This window comes from Marmota marmota, unplaced genomic scaffold (genome assembly GCF_001458135.2).
Source record: "Marmota marmota marmota unplaced genomic scaffold, marMar, whole genome shotgun sequence".
Taxonomy (NCBI): domain Eukaryota; kingdom Metazoa; phylum Chordata; class Mammalia; order Rodentia; family Sciuridae; genus Marmota; species Marmota marmota.
In genome coordinates, this window is record NW_025999853.1 from 22,922,754 (window position 1) to 22,938,507 (window position 15,754).

Below are 15,754 nucleotides of genomic sequence, written 5' to 3' on the forward strand. Positions count from 1 at the left end.
TCCATCAACTGCCAGTTTTTAGATATACTTTTATTGTCTTCATTTGCTTTATATATTATAAACACTGAACACTGTGCATATCTTAGAAATGGCAACTGAAGCTGATCAATAGCTTTTCTTTTCCGTTTCTTTCCTTTTCTTCTCTTCTCTTTCCTCTCTCTCCTCTCCCTCTCTCTAGTAATTAAATAACATTGGTTCTTAAGTGGAATAATGATGTTGCTTCTTTCCAATTCCCTTTGGTTCTTTGTCAGAAGCAGCTACCTAACATGATGTCACTTCTGAAAAGGGAGGAATTTAAAAAAAATCTTGCTATGGTGCTTCATTTTGATTCTTCTATTTCTTCTCCCTTCCAACTCTGTGAATGAAGCTATAGCTATAGCTGCAGGGTGGATGGAGAAAAAGGGACATTTTATGTTACATAGGTAAGAGATGTTGAAATAATGTCACAGAGGTGATTATATTATCTTGCTTCCCCAACCTTATATAAACTCCATTTTTGTTATGGAAGCAACAATTTGCTTAAATGTCAATAATAATGATAATAATAATAATAATAATAATAATAATAATAATAATAATCAGACATAGAGCTGTGGACTTGGAATGTGAAAAGTATCATGGGTTATGATACTTTTGAGTGTCTGATTATGTAGAAATTATTTCGTATATCAAATCCAAGTGAAGACATGGATCTGAACATTTCATAACTTTTCAGTGTTTTTTTTTTGTGTGTGTTGCCAATATATCAAGAAGAGTATATATATTTTTTGCCTCAGATCTGGAATTTTATTAAAATGCTAAAATAATTGCCTAAGTTATGGGGTAAAATTATCATGTAGTTTTATCATCTCACAATACATCACTCTTCAGCAATTAACAGAATTCATTAAGGCTTGTTTTTATTTAGAAGCTAAATACTTTATAAACTTTGGTGTTATTTGGAACATATTATTAAGAAGGATATTGAGTAAATATTTAGTTATGTATTCATTTATCAGAATTAGACATTACACTTTCTTGTTTTGATGTAACTTTTGCAATTTTCCTGACATTTATATATGATGTACTTTTATATGGAAGTGCAATAACATAAATGGTTATTAATCAAAATGCCATCATTCATAGTAAGAATCCTGCAATTTAAAGCAAAACCCTCTTCACACTATAAAATATAGCAACATGTCTTTTATATCCAAAAAGGAAATTCCTCTTATGTAAATGATCATTAAAACTACACAAAGTGATATGATTTAGTTTAACAAAAAACTTGGAATGTTTCTCAGATAAAACTGTACTAGTTTGATAGTATAGATTCTAGACTGTAGTTTGAAAGAAAGCAATAGTGAAAATAAATTTCATGCCAGTAGACACTTTAAAAACTAGATTTAGCAGCAGTCACATTAGCTTAGATAATGGGAGAATTTTTCTTCATTGAAAATGCTCTCTGTCGCTTAAGAAGAACTTACTGAGGCAGCCTGCCATCTAGCTTTTTCACAGAAAAACAGGCTTGCAGACTGCAGATGAGAGTCTGGAGCAGAGACAATTTTAACTTAGCCATTCCTAATTTATCTCAAGCGTTTTCAATTCATCTTCACTGCTCCATGCACACAGGAACACCAGATTGCCATCCCTGGGGAACAGAATGCAACCCGGGATCTAGAGAGCTGTCACATTCCAAGAAATATTTAAATTGTGCTGATTTTCTTCTGGAGAACTGAGCCCAGGGAATGAAACTCTCCATCAAGTCATAGCTTTGCGGGCAATAGATCAGAGGATATTGCCAGTTTTCTAATGGATTATTGTTATCGGGCAGGTTTTCTCTGAAGGTACGTAGTTATTTTCTCAATTCATTACCCTCTCCTATTTATCAGGTAATAGTCTAATGAGCTAGGGATCCAAACCTGTAAAAAGAGAAAGATGTTAAGTAGTCGGTATTCAATGAAGAATGACATTTTATTGCTGCATGCTTGTAGGTGAAATAATCTGATTCCTTTACTAAAGATGAGTAGGATATAGTTTGAATTGCCTTGTCAGCAAAAACAGGCAAAACCAAAACAAAACCGTGCTGCAGGCTGCATTATCATAAGTTCATATTAATTCTCTGAGGGATTTTCCTTTTGCAGCTGAAACATATAATGAAGGGAAATACATACTTTGGAAACTCAGGCATATGTATATTTGAATAACCATAATATTCTATCCATGTTTTCACAAACACAAACTTTGTCTCAAATGCTATTATTTCGGTTGTCATTGATGTTGATCACATATAAATACGTGAATTAGTATTGAATTTAGAGAAACTCCAGCAGAAGTCTGCTTGATAATAGTATATTGGTTTACTTCATTTGATAGATCTCATTTTTGAGCTTGAAAGAATTTTACTAAAATGAATCAGTACAGTGTTGATTCATTATATTATAAAAAATGTTTTTCTAACTTTGTTTTGTTAAGTAAGAATGTTAATATAGTCTATGGAAAGGTACAAACTGTTTAGCAAAGTAAAATGTTAAAAGCTGGAAAACTTCTGAACAGTAACTGAACCAATGAAAAGGCAGGGAATCTTCTCCTAAAATAAAATTTAGCTCATTATACCAATGATCTATTGCAACAGGAAAAGTGATCTCTGTCATTTTTTTCCCTAAAAGTTGAAGGTGTATGTGTATATATGGGGACATGGTGTTCTGTCTCAGTGAGTGAATACAGGTGTGGGATAGAAAACAAGCACAGAATAATCAGTGAATTTTTATAAAATTCTCTTTTTATAAAAACATGAAGAAATACTTAAAAATATGGTCTTAGGGCTTTTGATGCATTTTTAATGTTTTATTCCTGTGTGAATAAGCTTAGTGTAACATACCTCATTGATATTGTTGTGTTAAAAATGTCTATTAAAATGGGTTTGACCTGGAGACTGGCATACCTGCTGCTGTATTTGGATTGGAACACAGAGTTTGTGAACCCATCAGTGGGTTAATCACAAGCTTGAGAAAGGAAATGGTGGCTGAGCTTTGCAAAAGCACTTGTTAAATGTGTTCTGATTTCTTTGGAGAATTGAAGAAAGCATTAGAAGAATAAAGGAAACAGAGAAGAACCCCAAATAGTAACTTTCAGAGCCTCTTCCCTTATCCTCAAAAGGATTGTCAAAGGCAAAGAATAGAAAAGAGGAAAAAGAATAGAGTCCTCATAGGGTACTTCTAAGTCCTTCCTTTTTTCATGAACCATATAGGATTGGGGAAGGGAGATTTAAGGTTTTCCTAAGGATTCCTCCATTTGGCAACCTTCTCCTCTTCTTTGTGGATTATTTTCTGTCTACTCACTTAAAAAAAAAATGAATAAGTTAGATTGCCCCTGACCTGATTTCTTCCCCAATAACTTGCTGCTGTAATGCAATTCTATAGAAGTCCACTCTCTGAAACTGCATACACTCCTAGGTGGATCAGCCTTCCAATTCAATGGCTTATGAATGCCGGAATATGAAATGACTTAGCATCTTCTTTTTTTTTTAATTACAACTGGTTCTTCTGAAAAATCTTAGGATATATTCAAAAGGAGGTACAAGTAGTGGTTAAAAAAAAAAAGAATTTTAGAGAACACATTTTATGTTCTTTTAAAATAAAATAGTACCAATGGAGAATGGAATGTAGTCATTTTATGTGTGAGCATGTGGAAGATATGATAACAGCTTAATAATACATCCTTAACTTTATGTTTTTTAAATGTTAGAAGAATAGAACAAATATTAAAACCAGGAGAAGAAGTTTTATTTGTCAAATTGCTCCAAAATTTTCTTATCACTCTGACCGCCTATTAACCTTTTCTACAATAATCATGTTAGTGTTTCCTCCCTCCCCACAGGTTTCATTCTCTTACCCTGCCATTGAAATCTGCTCAGCTTCCAGGCCTAGCACTAAAACTTGTTTTACTTCATCTTATGGTGAATTCATTGCAAAATATATTACCATAATTTCATTTTATTATTTGCTACTAAATAACATTTATTGAGTGCTCATGATGTTTGTTGCTTCCAAGCAACATGTAGGAAGAAAACATGTAATCATATTCTCTCTTAAATCAGCCAGTTTATTAATACTTCAGGACCTCTAATTGGTACACTAAAAGGAGGAAATTAAGCCCAGCTCTTTAGTGGCTTCTTATGTGCATATAGCACATGAAATGTCTTATATTCAGTCAATCTTATATTCATTCATCTTTACTAAGAACATTGAATATTGAATTGTTTTCAGATTCTCTCTTGGCCTTTTAATATGTCAAAGCGTTATAGTAGACAGAACACTGGACTGAAGATAAGGCAAATTAGGTTTATATAGGTTAAGCAAAATTGTCAAAGTTAATCGATCTATATATATGTTTGTCCCATCATCTCTATAATGGCAATAATGGTACCTACATTTTATACTCTTAATAGAGATCACATACATTAACTATCAGAGTTAGTGCACATTACATGTTTGATATATGGTATCTACTTTTTGAGTGTATTTTATCAAGTGTTTTATATAAGAATGTTCCAGTTGAAACAACTTTGACTCTTACCTTTCTTTAATGATGCCTGTGTGTTTGTTGGTTTATGTGTACAAATGTGTATTATTTTAGACCTATTTATTTAGTAGTTTTAGAAATGAAAATAATCCATAGAGCATATATTTATTATTTGGTCCTAAAGTTTCTGTAGGTACCCATACATATTTAGATTTTGAAATCTATTATTTTGAGAAATTAGTCCGTATATTCTTTATGACTATCAAATAGCCAAATTATTAATCATACCTTACCAGGGAAAGCAGATAAAAAGAACTATATCTGATTTTATTCTTATCCATTCTCCTAAAGGATATGGAAATAGAAGACAAGACAATAAATCCTCTTGCTCATTATACTGTACCCTTTGCCCCTTTCATTTGTGTTTTATTTTGCTACAGTGGCTTGTCTAGTGAGATGGCCTCATATTCCAGAGTAGTTCAAGCATTCAAATGTACCCCTCAAGGAACAATACAAATATATGAAAACTTTTATTAAATTAAAAAACAGCTTCTGCTTTGAAAACATGCTAAACATTTTTTAACGAGAGTGAAACTGTCAAAGGTGAATGTTAAATTCAGCCAGATGTTGACATTAACTGTGAATTTAAATCTTTATAAAAATAGTATCCAAGCTAGAAACTGCTTTCACTGGGTCTCAAGGCTATTGAAAAATTTTGTGTTTGAATTTTCTAGATATATTTCATATCACGGGGTTAGAATATTCACGAAAACTATTTAATATTTTTATATGCCAATGTTAATTCAGCATAACACTTGTCTGCTTTATATTTCTTTGTATTGGTGTTTCCTACTTGGAACCACCAAGTAATTATTTGGAAAGTCCATTGCTGGAAAGTACATATCATTTTCTAGCTAGATCAAAACTTGGATATAAAAGCAAGAGTCTGCTGACAAAAGTTTGTTTTTTAACTTCATAGTGTCACTAAAATTGCTTCAATCATTACATTACATTAAGTGGAAATGAGGTCATTAGGGTAAGCTGTAATTTGAGAAGAGGAAATTTGGACAGACAGACACACAGGCAAGACCACAGGAACAACAGGGAGACCTATGGGCCAAGGAGAGTGGTCTGAGAAAATAATCATACTTGACCGCTTGATTTTGGATTTCTAGCCTCCAGAATTATGAGAAAATAAATTTCTGATATTTAAGCCACCCAGTCTGTGGTACTTTGTTGTAACAGTTCTTGCAAAGTAACAGAGTAAACACATTAAGATCTTTGGCTGGGTGCAGTAGCACACACCTGTAATCCTAGCAGCTGAAGAGGCTAAAGCAGGAGGATCATAAGTTCAAAGCTAGCCTCAGCAAAAGTGAGGCACTAAGCAACTCAGTGAGATCCTGTCTCTAAATAAAATACAAAATAGGGCTGGAGATGTGGCTCAGAGGTCGAGTGATCCTTAGTTCAATCCCTGATACTCAAAAAAAAAAAAGAAAAAAGAAAGAAAAAGAAAACAACAAAAAACAAAATCTTCAGCCCCCCTAGTTCTTCCTTCTTTTCTTTTGCCTTTGGAAATGTAAAAAGTATTCTTGTTCACACTTTAAAATTTTTAAAAACACTCTTAGGCCAGATTTGGCCCAGTTTGCTAATTCTCAAAAGGTATTCCAAAGCCTTCCAAAGTTTAACTTAAAGTCCTAAATTTCATTTAATTGCACAAGATAATCAACTTTGCAGATGGCAGCACTGATTTTGAATCTCAAATATAGAACTTGATCTGTTACTTCTAGAAAAACCCCTCCAAATGCCTAAATTTGATGTGAATATCTATGAGGATATTTTAATTTCATTGCTAATGGACACTTAAAGTTTCAATGTTAAAATGGCATAAGATAAAATTTATAACACAATTGCAGTTTGCTCTTGGACTGAGTACATTCTTTGCAATAAAGAGCATTCAAAGCACTTACCATGTGTTTTCTCATAACTACCAACAACCTTACAAAGTAGTTGATATTGTAATCATTTTCCTGATATGGAAATAAAGGCACAGGACATAAAGCAACTGACTACTGTTTACTTAGCATAAGTAGCTATGTTGTTAGCCAAGGACTGGATTCAGAATCTTTGGCTACAATCTGGCATTTAACCACTATTGCACAAGAGCACTCAAGCCACAGGAGGAATTTATATTTACTAGGAGAACAGCTGTGAAAATGTGGGAAAAAAGCAAATATTGAGTGGCAATTTAGGAGAAAGAGAGGGGAAAATTACATGGTGTTCTTTAATCCCACATTCTATGTTAATACATTAGGTGTTTTTTTCCTCTAGGATTTTTTTTTTTTTTTTTGTACTGTGAATTGAATCTAGGGGTGTTTTATCACTGAGCTATATATCCCTATCACTTTTCTTTTCTATTCTTCATTTTATTATTTTGCACCACAGATTAAACCAAGGGTGCTTAACCATTGAGGAACATTCCCAGCCTTTTTAATTTTTATTTAATTTTTTTTTATTTTTAAGACAGGATCTCACTAAGTTGCTTAGGGTCTCCCTAAATTGTTGAGGTTCACTTGCCACCCTCCTGCCTCATTCTCCACAGTCACTGGGATTACAGGAATGTGTCACTGTGCCCTGCTCTACTTTTTATTTTTTTATGTTGAGACATACTCTCACTGAATTGCTGAGGCTAGTCTCAAACTTGTGATCCTTCTGCTTCAGGCTCCCAAGTTGGGATTACAAGTGTGTGTCAACACACCCGGAAGGGTGTGACATTTTATTCAGACTTTTTTCTCAGAATATTATACAACAAATGAGTATGGATAAAGAAGTTAGTTTTATCACAGAAAATCTAAAGAAAAATATAATATGGTCTTAAAAGTCACAGGAATTGTATTTTTAATTTTGTATATAAATTTTAATACTAAATTTAAAATTTCATTTTAAATGGAGAAATGATAAGTGAACTAATTGAACAAGTAGTCATAAATACTCTATTATTTCTAATCATTTTAACAGCATCAACAGGGAAAATACTGGAATGTTTCTGTGAAAGGACATGTTTAAGGAAAAACTTTGCCAGGTGGCAATTCTGCTATAATTCTAAGAAGCATATGATAGTGTGTGAATTCCTGGGTTGTCCTTTTTAAGTTCAGTGATATATCTGATGTGTCGTTAGTATTTTTTGTTGAACTGAGTCATATTTTCTAGCCAAATTTGAATTTGGTACAGCATCTTTGAAAAGAAAAGTAGGCCAGCACCTGCATGTGCTGTAAGTGCAGTTGACCTACTTCATGAATAATTCTTATGCTGCCTCATTTGCACAGTAAAATCCATGTGAGAATCCCAATCTAATATAAGAAATAAAGTCATCATTAAATTGAATATTGTTTCTGAGAGCTTTGGCTCATACTAGTAATCCCAGTGACTTGGGAGGCTGAGAAAGGAGGATGGCAACTTTGAGGCCAACCTTAGCAACTTAGCAAGACCGTCTCAAAAAAAAAAAAAAAAAAAGGATCAGGGATGTAGCTCAGTAATAAAGTGCCCCAGGGATCAATCCCAGTTAAAGAGGGGCGGGGAAGAAGAAGAAGAAGAAAGAAAGTAAGTTAGTTGTCAATCAAACCTATCATTGTAAATAACCAGTAGCCATCTTTTAATTATAAAATTAAAAATATATACTTATCCATAAGAAGAACTTTAAAAAAACACTAATATTGTTTGGGAACACTTGAACAGTATTCTCTACAAAATTAGGCAAAATTAATAACAAACTATTCCATTGTTATGGAAGAACTCTTCTAAAGTATCTCCATCAATACATTCTCTCATTGCATAAATGTAGATATAAACAATGATGGATATGTATGTAAACTCAGCCTTGTAATTCCTCTTAATTTTATCTACAAATGTTCTTTGGGTTCAGAAAACCAAATAAAATTAGTTAACTTTTTGATAGGTTGCTGTTGAAATGTACCTTAAGTTATTTGCAAGCTCTGTAATGTAAGAGACAAGTCAGAATTCAGAAAAGAAAATAATCAATTTTCTTTTTCTAGGATGAGCAATAACAATTACAAATCAAACAAAAGAACTAATCAAATCAACAATTACAAATCAAACAAAAGAACTAATCAAATCAAACACTTGTGCCTCCAAAACATTATTAGTGTCAGAACAATTATTGTAGACCTTGGTCTTTTTGCTGTGAGTCACTGATATCACTTTTAAGTTATAAATGCACATGAGTTTTTTTAACTAAAAAAAGGGGGGGGGGAGAGAGAGAGAGAGGAATGGAAAATGCAATGCTACTGTGAATGAATGAAAACTTAAAGTGTGAATGAACCGATATTTGACTTTAAATTTTTTAAAAATTTTGACTTACATTTAACTGTTGAGTTATTTGAAACAGTTATTTCCCTTCAAAATTATATATTTTCCTTCAAAATTATAATGCTATCAATCAGATCACAAAACTTAACCAATTTTTAGAATATGGAAGGCTCTATGGACTATATAATTATATACATATGAAAATTATTTAATAAGATGAGTATTTTATCTAATAATAATGTAGTAATTGGCTCCTTTTGATATGTGGACATAACTCAACCATTCAAAACTTTAAACAATTTCTCATATTTTAAAACTACCATTTTACATCATTCTAATATTCTTTCATTTCAATAAAAACTAAAAATTGGAATTTGTGTTTGGTTATGAGTTTACTTTTGATGGAACATAAAAGGCAATATTTTCCTTTTTAATCTTAGTATAGTGTATGTGTGTATATAATGCATCCTTCATTTTTCAACTTTGTTGCGATAAAACTTATATGTCATAAAATTAATCAACTTTAAGTACATAGCTTAAAAGTTTTTAGAAATTTGTACTATTACTATAATCAAAATTCAGAACATTTTCTTCAGTCTCAAAAGAAACTATGTGTCTATGTATAGTTATTTCCATTTCTCTCCAAGAAATGGAAATATCTATATACACCCAGGACACACCCAAGGCAATCTGAAAACTAAGCCACTTTCTGTCTCTATGTATTTGCCTTTCTGGACATTTCATACTATAGAACCATGTCATATGTAGTCTTTTGTTTTTGAGATTCATCATGTTGTAGCACCTTTTCATTGCACAGTAGCATCTTATTTCTTGGATATACCAGATATTTATCTACTAACCAGTTCATATACAAATAGATGGTTTCTGAAGTGACTTTTTATAGTGGTTCACTCTTAGTAAAAGAGAATGGTTGTACTTAGAATCTCTCTACTCACAGCATAATCATGTGTTTGGAAACTAAATAATGTTCAAAATAATTTACCCTGTATTGAGATTTTCAACTTTCCTTTCTTAATAGCTAAGGTTAAAACAAATGAATTTTAAAAGTTTATTATATAGGTATATTAAGATGATGATTAACTATATATTCTGGTCTGATAAGCTTAGGTTCTTTATTTTAAATATAATTCATATTATTTAATATATTTCAACATATAAATATTATGTTAAATAGGCTATTTAAAATTCTTTATTATTGTGTTTGCTGAATTCCTAATAAATATGAGGGAAAATATCCTCTCATAAAAGATTCAATGTGTTCTGAGAAAATATTATGAAAATTTAAAATCTATAGATAAGTGATTTCACTCTTTTGTTTGTAACAGATTTTCCACATAAAGTGGATTTCTCAATTTCTGGAAATTTTCTACATTTAATTTTGTCCATTGTCGCATGACTTACTGTGAGAGAGCTGGTTGGTCTTTTTAGTTTTGATCTTTAGATGCTGTTAATGAAAACATTTTGTGTATTCATTCAAAATCATGTAGATGACTGAGAAAACCTATAAATTAACTTACTTATTGATAGAGTTTCTGCCATTTCTTAAATTTGCTGATAGCCCAGACAGCATCTAAACCCCTCTTCAAGGTTTTTACTTCATGACAATCTTTCTATTTATTCATTTACTTTTGATCAATTGACATGCTGCCTTTATATATATTTTGATTTTGTATTAGTCAACTTGGAAATGAAATGAAGCTTATTTGGATTTTAAGTAGATTTTTTTCTGTCACACATGATATATAAAAAAAATCAAATTCAACAGTCATTAATATGGTATTATGTAAAAATGTGGATGTGTAACCAATGTGATTCTGCAACTGGTATTTGGGGCAAAAATGGGAGTTCATAACCCACTTGAATCAAATGAATGAAAGATGATATGTCATGAGCTTTGTAATGTTTTGAACAACCAAAAAAAAAGAAATTTAAATAAAAATAAAATAAAATAAAATATACCCTAATGCTTTCTCTATTTGTTTAAATATAAGAAACACTTAGCGTTCCAAGAATCCTTTCTTTTGTTCATCTCTTAAGGGTACATTCCTCAGTTTAATTCTTTGCCTTTTCTCTATATATTTTTGCTCTATATTTGCTCAGTCTGGGTGGTTTCATTCATTGTCCCATATTCAACTCTGTCTAAATCTGTAACCCTAGTCATGACTTCTTCCCTTTGATTCTGAGCTGGTAATTAAATGCTCAAGATTTAATAGAAATTTTGTATATTAAAAAAAGACTATTAAGAAAAACATTCAGGAAAGTTTAAAAGAAAGAAGAGTGTCTAATTCCCTTTTTTTTTTTTTTTGAGAGAGAAAATACTGTTTGCCATTTCATAACTTTGTGGACCATGTACATTGTTGCCCCAGGAACAAAGAGATTTTGCATTCTAATTAAATGCACTGTCTCCCATCATTATTCTCAAGGATGCTGTAAAACCAAACTTTTTGCTGCTAATATTTCCCACTTTCTACTTGGTACAAATGAAATGATTTTAGGTAGGTATCTCACATTAAATCATTTTGGCAATAAACAGTTGCAATTGTCTTCACTATTCTTATCTATAAAAATATTTTTGTATTGACCATATACATAATATCATTGAATTTGCTATGTACTACAATAAAAACAGCTTTTCTAAAACATTTAACTACACTAATTTTTTCATTATCTTAGAATTCTGGGTGTTAAAGTCAAGATAACTAGAGTTGCTTGTCTTGGTTTTGAATCAATCTTTTTTGAAGAGAAATAATTTTATTGTTTTTTTTTTTTTTTTTTTCGTATTTAGGAAAAAAAAAAAGCTTACATAGTCTAAATCAAAATGTCCAAGAACTTAGCAGTTTACTTGTGAAGATTTGACAAAACATCCCCCATGCATACTTTATTTCAATTTATCTGTCACTTTGTTTTTCTTATTCTATTCCTTTTGTTTTCCTTTCTTTCATTAAATTATTTATAAAAGTTGTATTGTTATTGATTTTGTTTACCTATATTTTTACAAATTTAATTATCTTAAACCAATAATTTGCAAGAAATTTGTGTTAGTGAGTGGCCAGAGGTATGCCCCAGACTAGGCACAAATTTCCTTATTACCCAAGATTTCCACTGATAGATTGGGTGCTGGGAAATGAAGCCAGGGCTTCCTGTATGTTAAACCTGTTCTCTAGCATGCATTACATTCCAAGCCTCCAGACCCATGATTTTGAATGTGAGTGAAGTTAGCCTGTACTTCCTAGGTAATGAAAATAAATGGCTTTAAGATTTCTTAGGATGCAGAGTTACTCCAGTTTACATATCCATAGAGACAACTTTTGCAAACATACCTTTTCCATGTGATTTATTATTTGGAAATCCCTTGCTTGCTTTCTACGATCAAGCTGTTCCTGAATTTCTTTCCTCTAATTCATGTCCCCATTCCTACTTTAACAAACAAGATTTAGACCACAGCTAAATATATGATCTCATATTTGAGAAAGTGTTTTGATGGCATCTTGTGAAATTCCTAGACTTGTACATTTTTTTTTGACATCTGCTTCATACACTCTTGTTTCTTCTTCACTGTATTTTTTATTTGGGGTTTCAGCTTTCACTTGGTTTTATCTAAAGTAGAACTTTGTGCGCTCAATTTCCTCTCCTTCTATTGCTTTGAACCATTTTTTTAGAGAGAAAGAGAGAGAGAAAGAAAAATGCCATCTTTATTCTTCTATATTCAGAAGAAATTTTTTAATCTCATATTTTAAAACTATATATCTGATTGGTCTACCCCTACTCAACATTTTCTAATAATTGCTTATGTTTTAATCAACAAGACAAAGTCCTTAAGGTGGTCCCCAATGTCCATAATTGGACCCATATTCCATCTATGCTTTTACCTTCTCTCTTGCTCTCCTCCCTAAAGCTCTACTCCTACAGTCTCTTCTGCTATCAGCAATTATGCCAATACTCCCTTGCTGACCTTGATGTTTCCTCTCCTGTCATTTGTTCTTGCTTTCCCCTGTGAATAGAATCTTTTATCTTATCATTTCTGGACTGCACTTTCATTTGGTATAGTTCACATCCTAAAAATTTCTTCCTCTGAGAATCATTCACAGACAATTTATTGTAAATATCCCTTTACTCCCCTGTACATTTTCTTTATGAGTTACAACTCTGATATTAGAATGTTTTATTTTCTTTTGTGTGTTTTTTCTTTCTTTTTTTGTTTTTTACGGGTACCCCCACTAGATCTATGAGGACCGTGATTTCTTCCATTTTGTCAATGTTTAATATCCACATCTAGAAAAGTATCAGGCATTTTATATAATGATTGTAATGATTGTGTTTATAAAAAAACATAAATTGCAAATGCCTAGGGTAACCCTATACCCAGTTTTCTAGAGTTTACTTTTGCAATACTTGTGTAATAATTAATAGTATCATCTTTCATTGGGTATCTCAGTTTGGACAATAAAAGGACATCACATCCATACCACCAATATCACATGAAGTAGCCCCCAAAATTGAGATCCAATGTCCATAATGATTGTGTTATTGTTATATATTTTGATGAACATTAGTAGTTAATGAATTTTTAGTTGTATGCTTAGATATGTTGCAGCAGGTATCATGTGGCAATTTCTCCAGTCTGAACAGCTTATATTTTATTATACTCTCCAAATGGTTTAAACAAGTTTGTCTTTTCTTCCAATCCATTTATCTAATTTTCCTGTTAGCTTTCTGACGTGAATATTCATTCAAATTGTTAGGATTTAATTTTGAGGCATATTTTTCCATAGGTTTTATTGGAATGATTGTTATCCAATCAAGAACAAAAACCCCTCTACCATCTATTATTGGACATTTTCTATATATGTCTTCTCTGACATAAGTTTAAAACAAACCCTTATAAAATATAGCCCAGAGCCACACTATCATTTCAAATGGCATTATAACCTGCCTTCAAACTTTCTGCCTCTAATCTATTCCAAATGTAATTAATATTGCTTTTCTTATCTCCTCCTCCTCCTCCTCCTCCTCCTCCTCCTTCTTTTTAATTTTGGCATGGAGGAGAGTATTAAATCTGGGGATTCACACATGCTAGTGATGTACCACTGAGTTACATTCCCAGCCCTGTTTATTTTTTATTTAGAGACAGGGTCTCTCTAAATTGCCCGGTATGGCCTTGAACTTGTGATCTTCTGCCTCACGCTCTTGAGTAGTTGGCATATGCCTGACCTCATATTGCTTTTCTATCCATATGATACTTAGATATACCTAGAATGGCTATTTTTTTCCTCACATTTCTGCAAAGATTCTATTTTTTAAAGCACAACTCAACTGATGCTTCTTCAGTTAGGCATCTTAGAGCCCTCTCTGTCACAAAGTTATTTTCTTCTCCCAAGGCTCTTCTCTTATTCATTTGATACTGGTCTTCTAAAATCCATCTCAAAAGCTCCATCATAATGTACCAGGTCTCTAGCACTCTGATCTGAAGGTGCATAATATCCTTTGCCCTTAGACATGAATGACATTTCAATAGCTTGGTGTTTTATACCTTTTGCTGCATACCACCTCTTTCTAATTAACCTGTTTTGTTTATGAACACCCTTTCTTATAGATGATTCTTTCTTTCATCTTACTAAAATTACATGCATACTTCCAGATCTTTTCAAATATGACAGACTGCATCAAATTCCAAAAAATATTTTTTAGCCTTTCAAATAGTACATTTTTTTTACTTTACATTTCTTCTGTTATTAAACTTTGTATTCTGCTAATGCTATTCATTAGATTGTTATCTTCCTCAGGAAGACCTCCCCTGTTGTCTCAGGTTCATTCAGTTCCAACATGTTTATTTTTGTTCACCACTGTTTTTACAGTTCATCATTATGGCTGTTTTTGCTATTGTATTTGTCTTCTCTTTAGATTATAACGTATAATTGGCTAATTATTGTGTTTAACAAAGGGTCTAAAAGTATTAAGTGCTTAATAATTATTTTTATTGTTTAAAAGAAATGTATTAGCTTATTATAGTTAAACCTCTTTATTTTGGAAATGTGTTTTTTTTTGTTTTGTTTTGTTTTTATAATTTTTTATTGTTGGCTGTTCAAAACATTACATAGTTCTTGATATATCATATTTCACACTTTGATTCAAGTGGGTTATGAGCTCCCATTTTTACCCCATATACAGATTGCAGAATCACATCAGTTACACATCCATTGATTTACATATTGCCATACTAGTGTCTGTTGTGTTCTGCTGCCTTTCCTGTCCTCTACTATCCCCCCTCCCCTCCCCTCCCCTCTTCTCTCTCTGCCCGCTCTACTGACATTCATTTGTCCCCCTTGTATTATTTTTCCCTTTCCCCTCACTTCCTCTTGTATGTACTTTTGTATAACCCTGAGGGTCTCCTTCCATTTCCATGCAATTTCCCTTCTCTCTCCCTTTCCCTCCCACCTCTCATCCCTGTTTAATGTTAATCTTCTTCTCATGCTCTTCGACCCTACTCTGTTCTTAGTTACTCTCCTTATATCAAAGAAGACATTTGGCATTTGTTTTTTAGGGATTTGCTAGCTTCACTTAGCATAATCTGCTCTAATGCCATCCATTTCCCTGTAAGTTCTATGATTTTGTCATTTTTTAATGCAGAGTAATACTCCATTGTGTATAAATGCCACATTTTTTTTATCCATTCATATGAGTGATATGATTTTTCCCAACCTTTCACCTTCAGCCTATGTATGTCTTTTCCTATCAAATGCGTCTCCTGTAGGCAGCATATTGTTGGGTCTTGTTTTTTGATCCATTCTACTAGCCTGTGTCTCTTAATTGGTGAGTTTAAGCCATTAACATTTAGGGTTATTATTGAGATATGGGTTGTTCTTCCAGCCATATTTGTTTATTTCTGTTACTAAACATCGTTTGTTTT

The 15,754-nt window shown here is 32.2% G+C and overlaps 1 protein-coding gene across 2 annotated transcripts in view; it reads left to right on the plus strand.

Moving 5' to 3' along the window:
* Positions 1-1,487: 1,487 nt before the first annotated feature.
* Mgat4c (MGAT4 family member C) overlaps positions 1,488-15,754 on the plus strand; it is a 783,513-nt gene continuing 769,246 nt past the window's right edge. For both annotated transcript variants that reach the window (XM_048804350.1, XM_048804344.1), the window contains exon 1: positions 1,488-1,826. The gene's annotated coding sequence lies outside the window, so the exon portion shown is untranslated. The remainder of the gene's footprint in view (positions 1,827-15,754) is intronic.